The sequence below is a fragment of the Aquarana catesbeiana genome, linkage group LG13 (genome assembly GCF_042186555.1).
Source record: "Aquarana catesbeiana isolate 2022-GZ linkage group LG13, ASM4218655v1, whole genome shotgun sequence".
Taxonomy (NCBI): Eukaryota; Metazoa; Chordata; class Amphibia; order Anura; family Ranidae; genus Aquarana; species Aquarana catesbeiana.
In genome coordinates, this window is record NC_133336.1 from 6,678,317 (window position 1) to 6,702,252 (window position 23,936).

The window sequence follows — 23,936 nt, forward strand, 5'->3', positions numbered from 1 at the left end:
GAGAAATATTTTTCCCATATTAACTCTTACAGGAGAGAATTTCACTTCCTAGGGGTAGATTTCATCTCACTTCCTGTTGTCTCCTTCAGTTTGCAAGTAGAAGTTGTTTGTAAGTTGGATGTTTGAAAGTAGGGGCCTGCCCTATATACTCAGCAGAAATTTGGGCCTTAGGTGTTGTTGTGGCCACAACACTGTAAGCCCTCACAGGGCCCTGCTGTGAAATATTGGATCAAGAATTGTAATTACATGCCCCTGTTGAACAGGGGCTGAAAAATTGGGCCTTAGGCACTGGTGCTGGTGCCACAACACTGCAACCCCGCACAGATACTCTAGTTGGAACGCAGGAACGAGCCCTGCTGCAAAGTATTGCATCAAAAATTGTAATTACACGCCCCTGTTAAACAGGGGCTGAAAAATTGGGCCTTAGGCACTGGTGCTGGTGCCACAACACTGCAACCCCGCACAGATACTCTAGTTGGAACGCAGGAACGAGCCCTGCTGCAAAGTATTGCATCAAAAATTGTGATTACACGCCCCTGTTAGACAGGGGCTGAAAAATTGGGCCTTAGGCACTGGTGCTGGTGCCACAACACTGCAACCCCGCACAGATACTCTAGTTGGAACGCAGGAACGAGCCCTGCTGCAAAGTATTGCATCAAAAATTGTGATTACACGCCCCTGTTAGACAGGGGCTGAAAAATTGGGCCTTAGGCACTGGTGCTGGTGCCACAACACTGCAACCCCGCACAGATACTCTAGTTGGAACGCAGGAACGAGCCCTGCTGCAAAGTATTGCATCAAAAATTGTAATTACACGCCCCTGTTTAACAGGGGCTGGAAAATTGGGCCTTAGGCACTGGTGGCGGCGCCCAGAATCAAAAATGTTCTTACAAGCTATCAGCATGATCATTGAGGAGGAAAAGGATAATTACTCAAGATAGTCACTCAGCATCAGCATAGGCAGTCTTTGAAGGGATTTGAGATTTCAAAAAAAAATTATTCGGTTAAATCAGCATCAGGTGCTTGGTAGCTGGTGGTGATCCAAGACTGATTCATTTTTATGAAGGTCAGTCGATAGACCGAGTCGATGGACAGACGCACCCTGTGATCGGTTACAAAGCCTCCAGCAGCACTGAATGTGCGTTCCGAAAGAACGCTGGATGCAGGACAGGCCAGTAGCTCAATTGCATACTGTGCAAGTTCTGGCCAGTGATCCATCCTCAAGACCCAGTAACCCAGAGGATTTTTGGTGGGATAGGTGTCCAAATCAGATCTTGCCCCTAGGTATTCCTGCACCATGTAAAACAGACGCTGGCGATGGTTGCTGGAACCGATCATACCTTGGGGCTGCGGACTAAAAAATTGTCTGAACGCATCGGTCAGACGGCCTCCTTCTCCACTGCTCCTTCTTTGACTGACCGAAGCCTCAGCAACATGTTGTCCAGAAACAGGAGTTTGTAACCTCCCAGTCTCTGGGAACGCGTTGCACAGACCTTTCTGCAAGGCCTCCCGAAGATGTTCCTTCCTCTGCTCCCTCTGCGATGGCAAGAAAAGGTCCACAACCTTACCCTTGTAACGTGGATCAAGGAGGGTTGCCAGCCAGTATTGGTCCTTCTCCTTGATACCACGAATACGAGGATCCTTACGCAGGCTTTGGAGGATCAGGGAGGCCATGCAGCGTAGGTTTGCTGAGGCATTCGGTCCGGAGTCCTCTGGGTCACTAAGGACGACATGGTCCGCAGCCACCTCCTCTCAGCCACGTACAAGTCCATGTGTTTCTTGGGACTGATCCCTTAAAGACTGCTGCTGATGCTGAGTGCCAGGCTCCACCTCCATACTGACACAATCCTCCTCCTCCCCCTCCTCCTCGTCCTTTTCCTGTGTGATCAGCGGGCACGCAGGAACACTGTCTGGATAAAGGGGGCCTTGAGAGCTAAGGAAGTCCTCCTCTTCCTGCCTCTGTTCTGCCTCAAGTGCCCTGTCCATTATTCCATGCAGCGTGTGCTCCAACAGGTGGACAAGGGGGACAGTGTCACTGATGCATGCACTGCCACTGCTCACCATCCTCATGGCCTCCTCAAATGGTGACAGGACAGTGCATGCATCCCTGATCATGGCCCACTGGTGTGGGGAAAAAACCAAGCTCCCCTGACCCTGTCCTGGTGCCATAGTCGCACAGGTACTCATTGATGGCCCTCTGCTGCGTGTGCAGCCGCTGCAGCATGGCCAACGTTGAGTTCCACCTGGTGGGCATGTCACAGATTAGGCGTTTCTTGGGCAGGTTAAACTCCTTTTGGAGGTCTGCCAGCTGAGCACTGGCATTATATGACCGGCGGAAATGCACACAGACTTTCCTGACCTGCCTCAGGACATCCTGTAAGCCCGGTACCTGCCCAAGAACCGCTGCACCACCAAGTTAAGGACGTGAGCCAAACAGGGCACATGGGTCATTTGTCCCTGTCGGAGGGCAGAGAGGAGGTTGGTGCCATTGTCGCAAACCACCATTCCTGCCTTAAGTTGGGGTGGCGTCAACCACCTCTGAACCTGCCCCTGCAGAGCTGACAGAACCTCTGCCCCAGTGTGGCTCCTGTCCCCCAAGCACACCAGCTCAAGCAACGCATGGCATCTTTTGGCCTGCATACTTGCGTAGCCCCATGAACGGCTATGGAGCACCGCTGGTTCCGAGGACAAAGCACAGGAAGAGGCCATGGAGGAAGAAGAAAAGGAGGCGGTGGAGAAGAGAGGTGTGTCACAATCATTAGTAGTGGCATTTTGGAGGCATGGTGGCGGAACAACCTCCAACACTACTGCACCTTGTCCTGCATCCTTCCCAGCTGCCAGCAGAGTCACCCAATGCACGGTGAAACTTAGGTAATGTCCCTGTCCATGCCTGCTGGACCATGGGTCAGCGGTAATATGCACCTTACCGCTGACTGCCCTGTCCAGCGAGGCCAAGACATTGCCTTCCACATGCCGGTAGAGAGCCGGAATCGCCTTCCATGAGAAAAAGTGGCATTTGGGTACCTGCCATTGAGGAACCGCACATTCCACAAACTCACGGAAGGGGGCAGAGTCTACCAACTGAAAAGGCAGCAGTTGAAGTGCTAGCAATTTTGCCAAGCTAGTATTCAACCGCTGGGCATGTGGATGGCTGGGAGCGAACTTCTTTCGGCGGTGCAGCAGCTGGGGCAGGGAAATTTGCCTGGTACAATCTGACATCGGTGTACCGAAAGCAGATTGCCCACAAGTACTTGGCTGTGACACACCTAATTCTACAACTTTATTCCTCTCAGTGCAGGTCTCTGAGAAGACTGAAGGTATAGTGGGGTTGGAGATCTCAGCTGATGAGGAGCAAGGAGAGGTCCTCTTTGTTCTTTGGTGTGGGTCTTTTAGATACGCTTGCCAACGAACTGCATGGCAGGTCAACATATGTCTGGTCAAGCATGTGGTGCCCAAGCGGGAGATGTTTTGGCCACGTGAGATACGCTTGAGACATATGTTGCAAATAGCAGCGGTTCGATCTGATGCACTTGTCTCAAAAAAGGCCCACACTAAAGAACTTTTGGAATAACGCACAGAGACAGCAGCGCCCTGCACATGTGGAGCTTTGGGGTGTGATGCAGTCAGTGTGCTGCCCTTAGGCTGACCCCTGGAGGGCATCCTGCCTTGTTGGTGATGTGCCTCCTCCTCCTCCTCCTCCTCCTCTCTCCTATCAGGCACCCACGTTGAGTCAGTGACCTCATCATCCCCTCCCTCCTCATCACTGGAGCAAACCTGGCAGTATGCTGCAGCAGGGGGAGCATGACTGCTAGATTGCTGTCCTTCTTGGGCACCCCCTCTGTCCGTGCTCATGTTACTGCCTTCATCTAGCTCAGTATCATCATCAGAGCCTTCTAAACGCTGGGCTTCCTCCTGGAGCATGTACCCAACACTGTGGTCAAACAGTTTGAGGGACTCCTCAGGAGGACATGGTGGGGCTAGGGAAGGAGTCACTGATGCCATTGAGCCGAGGGAAGAGGCCGCGTTGGCAGCTGCTTTGCCAGACAAAGTACCCTGAGCATGGGTGAGAGAGGATGAGGAGGATGAGGACAGCTTGGTCATCCACTCGACCAAGTCTTCCGCATGTTGCGGCTAAACACGGCCAGCTGCTGAAAAGAAGGCCAAGCGTGTCCCATGGCCACGTGCTGATGAGGATGCACCGTCTCCATGACCAGCACTGTTGCCTCTAGACACAGAGCCTGCTTGCCCTCTTTTATTGGCTTGTGACTGTCTGCCTCTCCTTGTTGGCCTTCCAGACATACTAATGGCCTGTAGCTGCACTAAGCTGGGATATATATATATATATATATATACTGATACTGCAGCTAGCAAAATGAACTGCCTGCCTGTATTATGAGAACACCACCAAACTTCTACAGGTAGCTTTAGGTGAACACTGTGCAGAGATCACAAAAAACTAACTTGTAGCTTATTTAGCTGCCTGCGGTAGTGATAGGATCAGAAAAACACTACCAACCTTCTACAGGTAGATTTAGCTGAACACTGTGCAGAGCTCGCACTACACTAACTTGTAGTTTTAGCTGAACACTGTGCAGAGCTCGCAAAAAACGAACTTGTAGCTTATTTAGCTGCCTGCTGTAGTGATAGGATCAGGAAAACACTACCAACCTTCTACAGGTAGCTTTAGGTGAACACTGTGCAGAGCTCCCAAAAAAATAACTTGTAGCTTATTTAGCTGCCTGCGGTAGTGATAGGATCAGGAAAACACCACCAACCTTCTACAGGTAGCTTTAGGTGAACACTGTGCAGAGCTCGCAAAAAAATAGCTTGTAGCTTATTTAGCTGCCTGCGGTAGTGATAGGATCAGGAAAACACCACCAACCTTCTACAGGTAGCTTTAGGTGAACACTGTGCAGAGCTCACAAAAAACTAACTTGTAGCTTATTTATATGCCTGTGGTAGTGATAGGATCAGGAAAACACTACCAACCTTCTACAGGTAGCTTTAGGTGAACACTGTGCAGAGCTTGCAAAAAAATAACTTGTAGCTTATTTAGCTGCCTGCGGTAGTGATAGGATCAGGAAAACACCACCAACCTTCTACAGGTAGCTTTAGGTGAACACTGTGCAGAGCTCGCAAAAAACTAACTTGTAGCTTATTTAGCTGCCTGCGGTAGTGATAAGATCAGGAAAACACCACCAACCTTCTACAGGTAGCTTTCGCTGAACACTGTGCAGAGCTCGCACTACACTAACTTGTAGTTTTAGCTGAACACTGTGCAGAGCTCGCAAAAAACGAACTTGTAGCTTATTTAGCTGCCTGCTGTAGTGATAGGATCAGGAAAACACCACCAACCTTCTACAGGTAGCTTTAGGTGAACACTGTGCAGAGCTCGCAAAAAAATAACTTGTAGCTTATTTAGCTGCCTGCGGTAGTGATAGGATCAGGAAAACACCACCAACCTTCTACAGGTAGCTTTAGGTGAACACTGTGCAGAGCTCGCAAAAAAATAGCTTGTAGCTTATTTAGCTGCCTGCGGTAGTGATAGGATTAGGAAAACACCACCAACCTTCTACAGGTAGCTTTAGGTGAACACTGTGCAGAGCTCACAAAAAACTAACTTGTAGCTTATTTAGCTGCCTGCGGTAGTGATAGGATCAGGAAAACACTACCAACCTTCTACAGGTAGCTTTAGGTGAACACTGTGCAGAGCTCGCAAAAAAATAACTTGTAGCTTATTTAGCTGCCTGCGGTAGTGATAGGATCAGGAAAACACCACCAACCTTCTACAGGTAGCTTTAGGTGAACACTGTGCAGAGCTCGCAAAAAACTAACTTGTAGCTTATTTAGCTGCCTGCGGTAGTGATAAGATCAGGAAAACACCACCAACCTTCTACAGGTAGCTTTCGCTGAACACTGTGCAGAGCTCGCACTACACTAACTTGTAGTTTTAGCTGAACACTGTGCAGAGCTCGCAAAAAACAAACTTGTAGCTTATTTAGCTGCCTGCTGTAGTGATAGGATCAGGAAAACACCACCAACCTTCTACAGGTAGCTTTAGGTGAACACTGTGCAGAGCTCACAAAAAACTAACTTGTAGCTTATTTAGCTGCCTGCGGTAGTGATAGGATCAGGAAAACACTACCAACCTTCTACAGGTAGCTTTAGGTGAACACTGTGCAGAGCTCGCAAAAAAATAACTTGTAGCTTATTTAGCTGCCTGCGGTAGTGATAGGATCAGGAAAACACCACCAACCTTCTACAGGTAGCTTTAGGTGAACACTGTGCAGAGCTCGCAAAAAACTAACTTGTAGCTTATTTAGCTGCCTGCGGTAGTGATAAGATCAGGAAAACACCACCAACCTTCTACAGGTAGCTTTCGCTGAACACTGTGCAGAGCTCGCACTACACTAACTTGTAGTTTTAGCTGAACACTGTGCAGAGCTCGCAAAAAACGAACTTGTAGCTTATTTAGCTGCCTGCTGTAGTGATAGGATCAGGAAAACACCACCAACCTTCTACAGGTAGCTTTAGGTGAACACTGTGCAGAGCTCGCAAAAAAATAGCTTGTAGCTTATTTAGCTGCCTGCGGTAGTGATAGGATTAGGAAAACACCACCAACCTTCTACAGGTAGCTTTAGATGAACACTGTGCAGAGCTCGCAAAAAAATAACTTGTAGCTTATTTAGCTGCCTGCGGTAGTGATAGGATCAGGAAAACACCACCAACCTTCTACAGGTAGCTTTAGGTGAACACTGTGCAGAGCTCGCAAAAAACTAACTTGTAGCTTATTTAGCTGCCTGCGGTAGTGATAAGATCAGGAAAACACCACCAACCTTCTACAGGTAGCTTTCGCTGAACACTGTGCAGAGCTCGCACTACACTAACTTGTAGTTTTAGCTGAACACTGTGCAGAGCTCGCAAAAAATGAACTTGTAGCTTATTTAGCTGCCTGCTGTAGTGATAGGATCAGGAAAACACCACCAACCTTCTACAGGTAGCTTTAGGTGAACACTGTGCAGAGCTCGCAAAAAAATAACTTGTAGCTTATTTAGCTGCCTGCGGTAGTGATAGGATCAGCAAAACACCACCAACCTTCTACAGGTAGCTTTAGCTGAACACTGTGCAGAGCTCGCAAAAAACTAACTTGTAGTTTTAGCTGAACACTGTGAGGAGGACGCACTACACTAACTTGTAGCTTTAGCTGAACACTTTGCAGAGGTCGCACTACACTAACTTGTAGTTTTAGCTGAAAACTGTGAGGAGGACGCACTACACTAACTTGTAGCTTTAGCTGAACACTGTGAGGAGGACGCACTACACTAACTTGTAGTTTTATCTGAACACTGTGAGGAGGACGCACTACACTAACTTGTAGCTTTAGCTGAACACTGTGCAGAGGTCGCACTACACTAACTTGTAGTTTTAGTTGAACACTGTTCAGAGGACACAGTACACTAACTTGTAGCTTTAGTCTAGCTGCCTGACTGTGGTACTAATAGGATCAAAAGAACAGCAGCAATTTTCTTCAGGTAGCTGTAAATACTGTTACAAGACAAGCCTGCCTGTCAGTAGGAAGATAACAGGAACGGATCTAGCTAAACTGAATACAGTGTATATATATATATATACACAACACCTGGGATGCATATATTTACACAATACACTGTAAGTGCAGCTAACTCACTGAAGGTCCTGCCTAATCTAACTAACTCAAATGAAATGACACTGTCTCTCTCTCTCTCTCTCTAAGCACGCCAGAACACACTACACAGGGCCACCGTGCAGGCAGCCTTATATAGTGTGGGGCGTGTTCTAAACCCCCTGAGCCATAATTGGCCAAAGCCACGCTGGTTTTGGCCAATTACAGCTCTCTCTACTGACGGTGCTTAGATTGGCCAAGCATGCGGGTCATAGTGCATGCTTGGCCAATCATCAGCTAGCAATGCACTGCAATGCCGCAGTGAATTATGGGCCGTGACGCGCCACACGAATTTGGCGCAAGCGGCCCATATCTTTCGCAATTCGGCGAACGGGCGAACAGACGATGTTCGAGTCGAACATGGGTTCGACTCGAACACGAAGCTCATCTCTACCCCAAACACCACTCCAAGACGACCACTGCCTTGCTAATCATGCTGAGGGTAGAGATGATGGACTGGCCAAGCATGTCTCCAGACCTAAACACCATTGAGCATCTGTGAGGCATCCTCAAACAGAAGGAGGAGGAGCGCAAGGTCTCTAACATCCACCAGCTCTGTGATGTCATCATGGAGGAGTGAAAGAAGACACCAGTGGCAACCTGTGAAGCTCTGGTTACCTACATGCCCAAGAGTGTTAGTTAATTGCTGGAAATTCATGGTGACCACACAAAATATTGTCACGTTGGGCCCAATTTGGACATTTTCACTTAGGGCTGTCCTCACTTTTGTGAGATACTGTATATTATTGTTATTAGTGAACTCCTAAAGTAAGTATAAACAAGGTCAAAGTAAACATGTTTTTATTGTCTTGAATGAATACAATAAGAAAAAAATGTAACAAATCAATAACAATATGCTATTTGGTTTGTAAGTATATAGTTACAAACAAGATCAAAAATTATATTTAATATATTAATGATCATTTTAATGTGATACCTCTAATTTTTAAATCGTATTTCCTTGTCAACTGACTGCTCCTGCAGGGCTCATAAAATGATCCGTTAATTCATCCCTAATTCTGAAACCTACTGTTGGACCATGGACATGAGGGAAATCAGCAGGTTCTAAATTGTGAGACAATGTGTCCTCAAAATTAACACCATCTCTATCCCTTAATACATTGTGCAACACACATGCTGCCTTGATTAATTTGCATGCATTTTCCACCTTAAAATTGATAGGTTTAAGGAATATTTGCCATTTGTTGGCAAGAATGCCAAAGGAACATTCAACCAGCCTACATGCCCGACAGAGACGATAATTGAAAATTCTCTTCTGGGTGTCCAGATTCCTCCATGAGTAGGGCTTCATTAAATGTTCATTGATAGCGAAAGCCTCATCAGCCACAAAAGCAAATGGCATATCTGGTCTTTCTGTACTGGGTAATGGTTGGTTTTCCAGTAAATCGAGTCGATTAGATTGAAGACGCTTCCCAAATGTTGAATTCATGAAAACAGAAGAGTCTGCCGAACTCCCAAATGCTCCTACATCAATATATAAGAATTTATACTCTGCATCAACCAAAGCCATTAGCACGACAGAAAAATATTTTTTATAATTATAATATCGGCTACCACTGTGACAGGGTTTTATTAGGCGAATGTGTTTTCCATCAATTGCTCCCAGGCAGTTAGGAAAGTTGGTTTTGATCCAGAAATGTTTAGCAACATCATTCCATTTTTCTTTATTTGGAATCGGCATGAAAGTATCTTTCAATTTCCAAATAGCATCACACGTTAGCTTCACAATTTCTCCAAATGTTGAGATTCCTGTTCTGAATTCATAGTGTAATGATGTATAGGTATTTCCAGTGCCAAGATATCTGTAATTAAAATACAAATTATTTATTTCAGTACGAATACTAAAGAAAAGGTGGAAGACTATAAGGGATAATTATAGGAGAGAACACCTTATTCAAAATAATATAAGGAGTGGTTCTGCTGGGAAGAGAAAAGGGAGAGTTTATTGTCACTATGAGGAGCTCATGTTCCTGAAGCCCGTCATGGAGATGAGACTGTAAGTATAACAACATTTATTATGTTAATTTATCTGGTTTTTATTGAATTGTATAACATCTTTAGGATTTTTTGAGGAATGCATGGTCTAATTACATGTTGTTTTTTTTTATTTATTTTAAATTCTATTTTTCATGACAGAAAGCAATATGGAGAGTGAAACAGAAGAGGACCCTGAGGCTGCAGAGCAGACCAACCAATTAGTAGATGCAGCAGACTTTTCACAAATTTCAGAAACAGAAGCAGAAACCACTGAAGCAACATTGGCCACCAAAAAACAAAAACAAAGAATAAAAACCAAACAACAAATGTCAGGGGACTTCCTCAATGTTGTCCAAAAATTGCTTAGCAAACAAGAAAAAGATGGAGGAGAATTGGAGTCTTTTACCAGAAGCCTGGTTCCAAAAATGGCCAAAGTACCAACTGAACATCAATGTAACATGCGTTCAGAAATATTGCATCTCATAAATTTTTATCAGCAGCAACCTACTCCAAATAGGGATGCACCGTGTGAGGGCAACACTAGTCATAATTTTGTATGGGAGGTACGATGGTCCAGGTACCTCATGCTCACAATCCTACCCATCTGCAGCAGCTTCAAGATTTCCAGTCATGTCCCAAAACCCATATCCCAGTTTTCAAATGAAAAAAAACGAACCACATTTTCAGGGAGTACATTACGAAGTGCAGCCATATTTTCCTAATGTCCAAGCTTCCCCTCCCACCCCTCTAGAGGAGACACACCATCCTTCCACCTATCAGAATCTATGAGATTTCTTGCTGGATATCTTTTTGTTAAAGTTTTACATTTGTTAATATAATTTTGTCTGGAAAATGCACATGTTGATAGTCTATGTTAAATTATTTTCAGTTTTGCACATGTGCATTTTTCATAAAATATATTTAATAAAAAATATATAATTTTCCATTCAAAATTGGAGGGCCATTTTATAACGTGTTTACACGTGCACTTCTTAATTATTCATACCTACCTTAGCGTTATAAATAAACGTTCACATGGTGATATTGCCAACCTGCAATTGGTATCCTGTAATAGTGGGATTAGGGTTAGGATTAGGTGTTTGGGACTAGTAATAGTGGGATTAGGGTTAGGATTAGGCGTTTGGGACTAGTAATAGTGGGATTAGGGTTAGGATTAGGCGTTTGGGACTAGTAATAGTGGGATTAGGGTTAGGATTAGGCGTTTGGGACTAGTAATAGTGGGATTAGGGTTAGGATTAGGTATTTGGGACTAGTAATAGTGGGATTAGGTTTAGGATTTGGCGTTTGGGACTAGTAATAGTGGGATTAGGGATAGGATTAGGCATTTGGGACTAGTAATAGTGGGATTAGGGTTAGGATTAGGCGTTTGAGACTAGTAATAGTGGGATTAGGGTTAGAGTTGAGCATTTGGGACTAGTAATAGTGGGATTAGGGTTAGGATTAGGTGTTTGGGACTAGTAATAGTGGGATTAGGGTTAGGATTAGGCGTTTGGGACTAGTAATAGTGGGATTAGGGTTAGGATTAGGCGTTTGGGACTAGTAATAGTGGGATTAGGGTTAGGATTAGGCATTTGGGACTAGTAATAGTGGGATTAGGGTTAGGATTAGGTGTTTGGGACTAGTAATAGTGGGGTTAGAGTTGAGCGTTTGGGACTAGTAATAGTGGGATTAGGGTTAGGATTAGGCGTTTGGGACTAGTAATAGTGGGATTAGGGTTAGAGTTGAGTGTTTGGGACTAGTAATAGTGGTATTAGGGCTAGGATTAGGCGTTTGGGACTAGTAATAGTGGGATTAGGGTTAGGATTAGGCATTTTGGACTAGTAATAGTGGGATTAGGTTTGGGATTAGGCGTTTGGGACTAGTAAGAGTGGGATTAGGGTTAGGATTAGGGTAATACTAGTATTAGGGTTAGGATTAGGCATTTGGGACTAGTAATAGTGGGATTAGGGTTAGGATTAGTCATTTGGGACTAGTAATAGTGGGATTAGGGTTAGGATTAGGCGTTTGGGACTAGTAATGGTAGGATTAGGGTTAGAGTTGAGCATTTGGGACTAGTAATAGTGGGATTAGGGTTAGGATTAGGCGTTTGGAACTAGTAATAGTGGGATTAGGGTTAGAGTTGAGCGTTTGGGACTAGTAATAGTGGGATTAGGGTTAGGATTAGGTGTTTGGGACTAATAATAGTGGGATTAGGGTTAATATTAGGCGTTTGGGACTAGTAATAGTCTGATTAGGGTTAGAGTTGAGCACTTGGGACTAGTAATAGTGGGATTAGGGCTAGGATTAGGCATTTGGGACTAGTAATAGTGGGATTAGGGTTAGCATTAGGCATTTGGGACTAGTAATAGTGGGATTAGAGTTAGGATTAGGCATTTGGGACTAGTAAGAGGGATTATGGTTAGAGTTGAGCATTTGGGACTAGTAATAGTGGGATTAGGGTTAGAGTTGAGCGTTTGGGACTAGTAATAGTGGGATTAGGGTTAGGATTAGGGTAATACTAGTATTAGGGTTAGGATTAGGCATTTGGGACTAGTAATAGTGGGATTAGGGTTAGGATTAGGCATTTGGGACTAGTAATAGTGGGATTAGGGTTAGGATTAGGTGTTTGGGACTAGTAATAGTGGGGTTAGAGTTAAGCGTTTGGGACTAGTAATAGTGGGATTAGGGTTAGGTTTAGGCGTTTGGGACTAGTAATAGTGGGATTAGGGTTAGAGTTGAGTGTTTGGGACTAGTAATAGTGGGATTAGGGCTAGGATTAGGCGTTTGGGACTAGTAATAGTGGGATTAGGGTTAGGATTAGGCATTTTGGACTAGTAATAGTGGGATTAGGTTTGGGATTAGGCGTTTGGAACTAGTAAGAGTGGGATTAGGGTTAGGATTAGGGTAATACTAGTATTAGGGTTAGGATTAGGCATTTGGGACTAGTAATAGTGGGATTAGGGTTAGGATTAGTCATTTGGGACTAGTAATAGTGGGATTAGGGTTAGGATTAGGCGTTTGGGACTAGTAATGGTAGGATTAGGGTTAGAGTTGAGCATTTGGGACTAGTAATAGTGGGATTAGGGTTAGGATTAGGCGTTTGGAACTAGTAATAGTGGGATTAGGGTTAGAGTTGAGCGTTTGGGACTAGTAATAGTGGGATTAGGGTTAGGATTAGGTGTTTGGGACTAATAATAGTGGGATTAGGGTTAATATTAGGCGTTTGGGACTAGTAATAGTCTGATTAGGGTTAGAGTTGAGCACTTGGGACTAGTAATAGTGGGATTAGGGCTAGGATTAGGCATTTGGGACTAGTAATAGTGGGATTAGGGTTAGCATTAGGCATTTGGGACTAGTAATAGTGGGATTAGAGTTAGGATTAGGCATTTGGGACTAGTAAGAGGGATTATGGTTAGAGTTGAGCATTTGGGACTAGTAATAGTGGGATTAGGGTTAGAGTTGAGCGTTTGGGACTAGTGATAGTGGGATTAGGGTTAGGATTAGGGTAATACTAGTATTAGGGTTAGGATTAGGCATTTGGGACTAGTAATAGTGGGATTAGGGTTAGGATTAGTCATTTGGGACTAGTAATAGTGGGATTAGGGTTAGGATTAGGCGTTTGGGACTAGTAATGGTAGGATTAGGGTTAGAGTTGAGCATTTGGGACTAGTAATAGTGGGATTAGGGTTAGGATTAGGCGTTTGGAACTAGTAATAGTGGGATTAGGGTTAGAGTTGAGCGTTTGGGACTAGTAATAGTGGGATTAGGGTTAGGATTAGGTGTTTGGGACTAATAATAGTGGGATTAGGGTTAATATTAGGCGTTTGGGACTAGTAATAGTCTGATTAGGGTTAGAGTTGAGCACTTGGGACTAGTAATAGTGGGATTAGGGCTAGGATTAGGCATTTGGGACTAGTAATAGTGGGATTAGGGTTAGCATTAAGCATTTGGGACTAGTAATAGTGGGATTAGAGTTAGGATTAGGCATTTGGGACTAGTAAGAGGGATTATGGTTAGAGTTGAGCATTTGGGACTAGTAATAGTGGGATTAGGGTTAGAGTTGAGCGTTTGGGACTAGTAATAGTGGGATTAGGGTTAGGATTAGGCATTTGGGACTAGTAATAGTGGGATTAGGGTTAGTATTAGCCATTTGGGACTAGTAATAGTGGGATTAGGGTTAGGATTTGGCATTTGGGACTAGTAATAGTGGGATTATGGTTAGAGTTGAGCGTTTGGGACTAGTACAAGTGGGATTATGGTTAGAGTTGAGCATTTTGGACTAGTAATAGTGGGATTAGGGTTAGAGTTGAGCGTTTGGGACTAGTAATAGTGGGATTAGGGTTAGGATTAGGTGTTTGGAACTGGTAAGAGTAGGATTAGGGTTAGGATTAGGCGTTTGGGACTAGTAATAGTGGGATTATGGATAGAGTTGAGCGTTTGGGACTAGTACAAGTGGGATTATGGTTGAAGTTGAGTGTTTGGGACTAGTAGTAGTGGGATTAGGCGTTTGGGACTAGTAATAGTGGGATTAGGGTTAAAGTTGAGTGTTTGGGACTAGTAATAGTGGGATTAGGGTTAAGATTAGTCGTTTGGGACTAGTAATAGTGGGATTAGGGTTAGAGTTGAGCACAAGCAAGGTCAGACAGTCCGGGTCAGCAGGTAGATGAGAAAGGCAATAACGGCAGGCAGAGGCAGAGATGGTAGGCAAGCAGAGATCGGCAATGGTATCAGGCAGGAGCAGCAGAATAGTCAGGCAGGCCGGGTCGAATTGGAGCGGGACGGATGGTCAGACAAGCCGGGTCAAATCAGGTAACAATCAATCAGGTGCAGGTTAACAGGAATCACAGAGCTGAGATGAAGCAGCAATGTGCCCAAGGCACAGGGGAACTCTTATGCGCTCTTTGGCGCCAAAACGGCGCTAACGCGAACACCGAGCCCGAGCACCGCGCTGATGCCTGAAAACAGCAGAAGTTTGTTGCAGTGTTCGCACAGGAGCGCTCCGGTGCATAGGCGCATGCAAACGCCCAGGTCTGGCGCCGGTGGCTCCCTGACATTGCCCCCCCAAGGGGCAGCATCCGGATGCCCATAAGCCTTCTCTTCTCCGGGTGGGTAGAGAAATAGGCGCAAACTAAACGCCTAGCATGAACATTACTGTCTGGTTCCCACGAGTTACTTTCTGGGCCGTAGCCTTTCCATTTAATTAGGAATTGCTTTTGTCCCTGTCTTCTTCTACAATCAAGGATAGCCTCAACCTCAAATTCCTCGCTGCCATCAATCAAAACAGGTTCAGGAGGTCTAGTTCCTCTATCAGGGAAGGGATCAGGTACAGCAGGTTTAAGCAGAGACACATGGAATACTGGGTGAATCTTAAGAGAGTCAGGCAAGGTCAATTCATAAGAAACTTAATTGATTTTCCTCTTAACCGGAAAAGGTCCCATAAATCTAGGTGCCAACTTCTTAGAAGGACATGCTAATTTGATATTATTGGTGGAAAGCCATACCTGGTCACCAAGCTGTAACTTCAACTCCCCTCTTCTTTTTCGGTCGAAGATTCTCTTGCCGTCTGCCTGGGCCTTGGACACTGCTTCCTGCAACATCTGGTTGTTGTGACTGAGGAAATCCACTGTACTCTGTACCGCCAGAACTGAAGACTCTGGAAGGAAATCGGGTAGAAAGGTTAAATGGAAGGCATAATTGGCGAAAAAGGGGGATTGACCGGTGGCAGAATGTTTGGCATTGTTGTAAGCAAATTCTGCTAAAGGCAGCAGGGATACCCAATCGTCCTGTGAGAAGGATGTAAAGCATCTGATGTATTGTTCAAGGGTCTGATTGGTCCTCTCTGTCTGCCCATTAGTTTGAGGATGATAGGCCGAGGACAAGGCCAGTTTGATTTTTAAAGTTTCACACAGGGCTCCCCAAAAACGTGAGGTGAATTGTACCCCTCTATCAGAGATTATGTTTACAGGAACTCCATGAAGTCTGATGATTTCCTTGATAAATATACGAGCCGTTTCAATAGCCGATGGGGTTCCCCTTAACGGAAGAAAATGGGCCATCTTGGTTAAACGGTCCACCACCACAAAGATGGCAGAACACCCCTCAGAACATGGAAGCTCTACAATAAAATCCATGGAAATCATCTTCCAGGGTCTATCGGGTACAGGTAAAGGTTTTAACAAGCCCCAAGCTCGATTCCTGGATGTCTTATTCTGGGTACAGATAAGGCAGGAGCTGACATATTTTTCGCAAAAGTCTTTTAGTTTGGGCCACCAGAATGTACGCTGCACCAATTCCAGGGTTTTGCGAACCCCAAAGTGACCTGCCAGTGGGTGATCGTGAAGAAGCGTCAAAACCTTGACCCTAACCTCCTCAGGGACAAAAATTTGGCTTCCTTTCCAGAACAATCCATCTCTGTTTATCAAGGTAATCCCTGTAGGCCTGGCTGATTCAGAGGATGCTTCCTTAATCTGGGAGAGTAGATCTGTTCGTAGGAGTAGGAAATTGTTTGCAGGTAAGATGGTGTCAGGAGAAGATAAGTCCTTTGGGTTGTCATGCATTCGTGACAATGCGTCTGGTTTAATATTTTTTGAGCCTGGCCGATAAGTAATGTGGAAGGAAAAACGTGAGAAGAACAGAGCCCAGTGGGCTTGTCGAGGCTTTAGTCGTTTAGCAGATCGCAAATACTCCAGATTTTTATGGTCAGTGTAAATTAGTACTGGATGCATAGCCCCCTCCAACAGGTACCTCCACTCCTCTAGTGCAGTCTTAATAGCGAGTCACCAACATCATAGTTCTTCTCCGCAGGAGAGAGTTTTCGGGATAAGAACCCCACAGGATGCATTACGTCTTTACTGCCTTTACGTTGCGAAAGTATTGCACCTACCGCTATCTCAGAAGTGTCCACTTCTAAAATGAATGGTAATGATGGTTCAGGATGGCTGAGGATAGGTGCTGAGGTAAATAGTCTCTTGAGGTTCTCGAAAGCATCTTGGGCTAGTTGATTCCAAGAAAAACAGGTATTCTGTTTGGTCAACTGCGTGATGGGTGCAATTATGGCTGAGAACCCCCTGATGAACTTCCTGTAAAAGTTTGCAAACCCGATAAACCGCTGAACCCCCTTCTTGTCCAGGGGTTCCGGCCAGTCCAGAACAGCAGAAACCTTCTGCGGGTCCATCTTGATGCCAGTTGAAGAGATTATCAACCCCAGGAATTGAATGCTCTGTTGCTCGAACTCGCATTTCTCTGCTTTTGCATAAAGTCTGTGTAAGCAGAGACGACCCAACACCCTGCGGACATGTTCTCGATGTAGATCCAGAGATTCCGAAAAGATCAAGATATCGTCCAGATATGCGATCACAAACACATCTAGAAAGTCCCTGAGAACATTGTTAATTAGGTGTTGGAAGGTCGCAGGGGCGTTGTAGAGTCCGAAGGGCATAACTAGGTTTTCGTAATGCCCGAATCGGGTCCAAAAAGCTGTTTTCCATTCGTGCCCAGCCCGGATACGGATCAGATTATAGGCCCCTCTTATGTCAAGTTTAGTAAAAATGACGGCAGTCCTTAATTTCTGGAACAGTTCAGGTATCAAGGGTAGGGGATACCGATTCTTGACCGTGATTTTGTTCAGTTCTCGGTAATCTATACATGGGCGGAGAGACTTGTCCTTCTTAGCGACAAAGAATATTCTGGCACTAGCTGGGGAGGTGGAGTGGTGAATGAATCTCTTGGCCAGGTTTTCATCTAAATTAGTCTTTAGTACTTCCTGTTCTTTTTCTGATAAAGGAAAGATGCGTCCGAATGGAATTTCGGATCCTGGCAGCAACTCGATGGGGCAGTCGTAGGGGCGATGAGGTGGAAGAGAATCTGCCCCCTTTTTACTGAAAACATCAATGTATTCGTGATAATGATTAGGTATGGCCTGGCAATTTTTCTGGTCGGTGTCCAGACAAAGCAGAGTGGCTGAGGAATCCGGATGTTTCATCAAACAATGCTCTTGACAGTAGGATGACAGGAATTTTACTTCTCCGGATGGCCAGTGGATGTGTGGATTGTGGGCCTGCAGCCAGGGAATGCCCAGGATAATGGGGAACATAGGAGAGGTGATGGCATCAAGGACCAGCAATTCCTTATGTTGGGAAGAAATGGTAGCAGGCAATGGCAGGGTCTCTCGTGTTACTTGTCCGGATCTGATGCGGGAACCATCAGCTAGAAATACAGAAAGTCCATGGGCTTTAGTCCGTAAAGGGATGTTATGTTGGCTGGCAAAAGTTAAATCGATAAAGCAGCTGCATGCTCCGGAGTCAATAATGGCATTGACTGGGATTATCTCTTCTTGGAGCTGTAACGAGAGAGGAATGGCAAGGTGGGTAGAATTCGTAGATAAAGCAGAGAGACTGGTATGCACAGGAGATTGGCACTTACTTATTTTAACTGGACAATTATGGACATAGTGCCCGGTTCTACCGCAATAGAGACACAGATTAAGTTGCCGACATCGGGCACGTTTTTCGGAAGACAGGGCAGGTCGCATCAGTCCTAATTGCATCGGTTCAGAGGTGTCCGGCGTGACATTAGCAGGATTCATACTGGGTGAGGGTAAGTAGCGTGCTGCAGGAACCGGAGCTCGTGCTGTCATCCAGGTCGGGCGGGATTGTTGAGCAGAACGTTCAGATCGACGTTCTCGGAGGCGACGATCGATCTGAATGGTTAAGGAGATCAAGGCCTCAAGAGTATTTGGAACACCCACTCAAGCAAGTTCATCTTTTAGTCCTTCAGATGCGGAACTGGTGGCGCAGGGTCGCATCATTCCACTGTGTGTCCGCGCTCCAATGCCTGAAGTCAGTGACATAGTCCTCAGCGGGTCTGCGGCCTTGTTGGAGAGTGAACAGAGCTGATTCGGCGGTGGCAGTCTGTTGGGGTCCTCATATAGTTGCGCCATGGCTTCAAAGAAAGATGATAGAGATTGGGTTAGGGCTGAGTCCCCCTCAAGTAAACGGTGGGCCCAGGTCTGAGGTTCTCCTTGTAGGAGGGAAATCACAAATCCCACCTTGGTGACTTCCAGTGAGAAAGTTCGGGGCTGTAGGGCAAAGAAGAGCTGGCAGGCATTGCGAAAGGCCCGAAACTTAGCCCGGTCTCCGGAGAATCTTTCAGGAATAGGGAACCTCGGTTCAGGTGGAAGCATCACAACTGAAGGGGCTGAAACAGTCTGTGCTGGAGCTGCAGCTGAAGAGGAGGCTGTAGGGTTAGACCCTGCAAGATTCTGAACTTGTCCTTCCAGTCTGTTATAGTTATCCTGAAGGGATTGCACTGCTTGAGTGAGGGCCGAAAGGTGCGTACATATTTCCTTCATTGGAGAGGTGTCTCCTGCAGGCTCAGTCATCGCTGCTTCGTACTGTTAGGTACCTGGTAGTAGAGCCTGACTTGTAGGAGAAGACCTTTCATACAACGCTGGTTCAGGAGCCACTGGAGTGGGGACAGTGGTCTCCTGAGCGCAGTGGGGTAGGAGTGCCTGTTGAAGTAGAGTCTCTGATGCTGAAGTGAAGTAGAGGTCCCTCCAGGGATGGCTGGACTGCAGGTCAGGTGGAGACTGGAGACAGCAGGCTGGAACACTGGAGATGCAGAGATCACTGGAGCTGAAGCTGAAGGTGCAACAGCAAAGAACAAACAGCAGGCACAAGCAAGGTCAGACAGTCCAGGTCGGCAGGCAGAGGCAGAGTTGGTAGGCAAGCAGAGATCGGCAACGGTATCAGGCAGGAGCAGCAGAATAGTCAGGCAGGCCGGGTCGGATTGGAGCGGGACGGATGGTCAGACAAGCCGGGTCAAATCAGGTAACAATTAGGGATGAGCCGAACACCCCCCCCGGTTCGGTTTGCACCAGAACCTGCGAACGGACCGAAAATTCGCACGAACGTTAGAACCCCATTGACGTCTATGGGACTCGAACGTTCGAAATCAAAAGTGCTCATTTTAAAGGCTAATTTGCATGGTATTGTCCTAAAAAGGGTTTGGGGACAAGGGTCCAACCCCAGGGGACATGTATCAATGCAAAAAAAACTTTTAAAAACGGCCGTTTTTCGGGAGCAGTGATTTTATTGATGCTTAAAGTAAAAAAAAGTGAAATATTCCTTTAAATATCGTACCTGGGGGGTGTCTATAGTATGCCTGTAAAGTGGCGCGTGTTTCCCGTGTTTAGAACAGTCCCTGCACCAAATGTCATTTTTAAAGGAAAAAATCTCATTTAAAACTGCTTGCGGGTTTAATGTAATGTCCGGTCCTGGCAATATGGATGAAAATCAGGGAGACAAACGGCATGGGTACCCCCCAGTCCATTACCAGACCCTTTGGGTCTTAAACCCCGCACCCAAATTAAAATAAGGAAAGGTGTGGGGCCACCAGGCCCTATATACTCTGAACAGCAGTATACAGGCGGTGCAAACAAGACAGGGACTGTAGGTTTGTTGTTAAGTAGAATCTGTTTGTCATTTTGAACGGGTACATTTTTAACGTGTTTAGCTCCAGCCAAAAAATCTTTTTTAAGCTTTTTGGAAAACATAGGGAAGGGTTATCACCCCTGTGACATTTGTTTTGCTGTCTTTCCTCCTCTTCAGAAGATTTCACCTCACTTTTTGTCCCAATGACAAATGTTTTATGAAAATTTGGGTTTTTTGTGGAACAAGGATTGGAAAGCATCAGTGGAAAGGAGAAATGTTTTTCCCATATTAACTCTTACAGGAGAGAATTTCCCTTCCTAGGGGTAGATTTCATCTCACTTCCTGTTGTCTCCTTCCGTTTGCAAGTAGGAGTCGTTTGTAAGTTAGATGTTTGAAAGTAGGGGCCTGCCCTATATAATCAGCAGAAATTTGGGCCTTAGGTGTTGTTGTGGCCACAACACTGTAAGCCCTCACAGGGCCCTGCTGTGAAATATTAGATCAAGAATTGTAATTACATGCCCCTGTTGAACAGGGGCAGAAAAATTGGGCCTTTAGTGGTGGTGGTGGTGCTGGTGCCACAACACTGTAAGTCCTCACTCGCTCTTGGAGGGTGCAGAAATGGGCCCTGCTGTGAAATATTAGATCAATAATTGTAATTACATGCCCCTGTTAAACAAGGGCTGAAAAATTGGGCCTTAGGCACTGGTGCTGGTGCCACAACACTGCAAACCCTCACAGATACTCTAGTTGTAACGCAGAAACGAGCCCTGCTGCAAAGTATTGCAACAAAAATTGTAATTACACGCCCCTGTTAAACAGGGGCTGAAAAATTGTGCCTTAGGCACTGGTGGTGGCGCCCAGAACGAAAAATGTTCTTACAAGCTATCAGCGTGATGATTGAGGAGGAAGAGGATAATTTCTCAGGGATAGTCACTCAGCATCAGTATAGGCAGTCTTTGAAGGGATCTGAGATTTTAAAAAAAATTATTCGGTTACATCAGCATCAGGTGCTTGGTAGCTGGTGGTGATCCAAGACTGATTCATTTTTATGAAGGTCAGTCGATCGACCGAGTCGGTGGACAGACGCAACCTCTGATCGGTTACAAAGCCTCCAGCAGCACTGAATGTGCGTTCCGAAAGAACGCTGGATGCAGGACAGGCCAGTAGCTCAATTGCATACTGTGCAAGCTCTGGCCAGTGATCCATCCTCAAGACCCAGTAACCCAGAGGATTTTCGGTGGGAAAGGTGTCCAAGTCAGATCTTGCCCCTAGGTATTCCTGCACCATGTAAAACAGACGCTGGCGATGGTTGCTGGAACCGATCATACCTTGGGGCTGCGGACCAAAAAATTGTCTGAACGCATCGGTCAGACGGCCACCTTCTCCACCGCTCCTTCTTTGACTGCCCGAAGCCTCAGCAACACGTTGTCCAGAAACAGGAGTTTGTAACCTCCCAGTCTCTGGGAACGCGTTGCACAGACCTTTCTGCAAGGCCTCCCGAAGATGTTTCATCCTCTGCTCCCTCTGCGATGGCAAGATAAGGTCTGCAACCTTACCCTTGTAACGTGGATCAAGGAGGGTTGCCAGCCAGTATTGGTCCTTCTCCTTGATACCACGAATATGAGGATCCTTACGCAGGCTTTGCAGGATCAGGGAGGCCATGCAGCGTAGATTAGCTGAGGCATTCGGTCCGGAGTCCTCTGGGTCAGTAAGGACGACATGGTCCGCAGCAACCTCCTCTCAGCCACATATAAGTCCATGTGTTTCTTGGGACTGATCCCTTAAAGACTGCTGCTGATGCTGAGTGCCAGGCTCCACCTCCATACTGACACAATCTTCCTCCTCCTCCTCCTCCTCCTCGTCCTCTTCCTGTGTGATCGGCGGGCATGCAGGAACACTGTCTGGATAAAGGGGGCCTTGAGAGCTAAGGAACACCTCATCTTTCTGCCTCTGTTCTGCCTCAAGTGCCCTGTCCATTATTTCACGCAGTGTGTGCTCCAACAGGTGGACAAGGGGGACAGTGTCACTGATGCATGCACTGTCACTGCTCACCGTCCTCGTGGCCTCCTCAAATGGTGACAGGACAGTGCATGCATCCCTGATCATGGCCCACTGATCCTGTCCTGGTGCCATAGTCACACAGGTATTCATTGATGGCCCTCTGCTGCGTGTGCAGCCGCTGCAGCATGGCCAATGTTGAGTTCCACCTGGTGGGCATGTCACAGATTAGGCGGTTCTTGGGCAGGTTAAACTCCTTTTGGAGGTCCGTCAGCCGAGCACTGGCATTATATGACCGGCAGAAATGCACACAGACTTTCCTGGCCTGCCTCAGGACATCCTGTAAGCCCGGGTACCTGCCCAAGAACCGCTGCACCACCAAGTTAAGGACGTGAGTCAAACAGGGCACATGGGTCATTTGTCCCTGTCGGAGGGCAGAGAGGAGGTTGGTGCCATTGTCGCAAACCACCATTCCTGCCTTAAGTTGGCGTGGTGTAAACCACCTCTGAACCTGCCCCTGCAGAGCTGACAGAACCTCTGCCCCAGTGTGACTCCTGTCCCCCAAGCACACCAGCTCAAGCACCGCATGGCATCTTTTGGCCTGCGTACTTGCGTAGCCCCTTGAATGGCTACGGAGCACCGCTGGTTCTGAGGACAAAGCACAGGAAGAGGCCATGCAGGAAGAAGAAGAGGAGGGGGTGGAGGAGAGAGGTGTGTCACAATCATTAGCATTTTGGAGGCGTGGTGGCGGAACAACCTCCAACACTACTGCACCTTGTCCTGCATCCTTCCCAGCTGCCAGCAGAGTCACCCAATGCGCCGTGAAACTTAGGTAACGTCCCTGTCCATGCCTGCTGGACCATGAGTCAGCGGTAATATGCACCTTACCGCTGACCGCCCTGTCCAGCGAGACATGGACATTGCCTTCCACATGGCGGTAGAGAGCCGGAATCGCCTTCCGTGAGAAAAAGTGGCATTTGGGTACTTGTCACTGAGGAACCGCACATTCCACAAACTCACGGAAGGGGGCAGAGTCTACCAACTGAAAAGCAGCAGTTGAAGTGCTAGCAATTTTGCCAAGCTAGCATTCAACCGCTGCGCATGTGGATGGCTGGGAGCAAACTTCTTTTGGCGGTGCAGCAGCTGGGGCAGGGAAATTTGCCTGGTACAATCTGACGTCGGTGTACCAAAAGCAGATTGCCCACAAGTACTTGGCTGTGACACACCTAATTCTACACCTTCATTCCTCTCAGTGCAGGTCTCAGAGAGGACTGAAGGTATAGTGGGGTTGGAGATCTCAGCTGATGAGGAGCAAGGAGAGGTCCTCTTTGTTCTTTGGTGTGGGTCTTTTAGATACGCTTGCCAACGAACTGCATGGCAGGTCAACATATGTCTGGTCAAGCATGTGGTACCCAAGCGGGAGATGTTTTGGCCACGCGAGATACGCTTGAGACATATGTTGCAAATAGCAGCGGTGCGATCTGATGCACTCATCTCAAAAAAGGCCCACACCAAAGAACTTTTTGAATAACGCACAGAGACTGCAGCGCCCTGCACATGTGGAGCTTTGGGGTGTGATGCAGTCAATGTGCTGCCCTTAGTCAGGCCCCTGGAGGGCATCCTGCCTCGTTGGTGATGTGCCGCCTCCTCCTCCTCCTACTCTTCCTCTCTCCTATCAGGCACCCACGTTGAGTCAGTGACCTCATCATCCCCTCCCTCCTCATCACTGGAGCAAACCTGGCAGTATGCTGCAGCAGGGGGAGCATGACTGCCAGATTGCTGTCCTTCTTGGGCACCCCCTCTGTCCG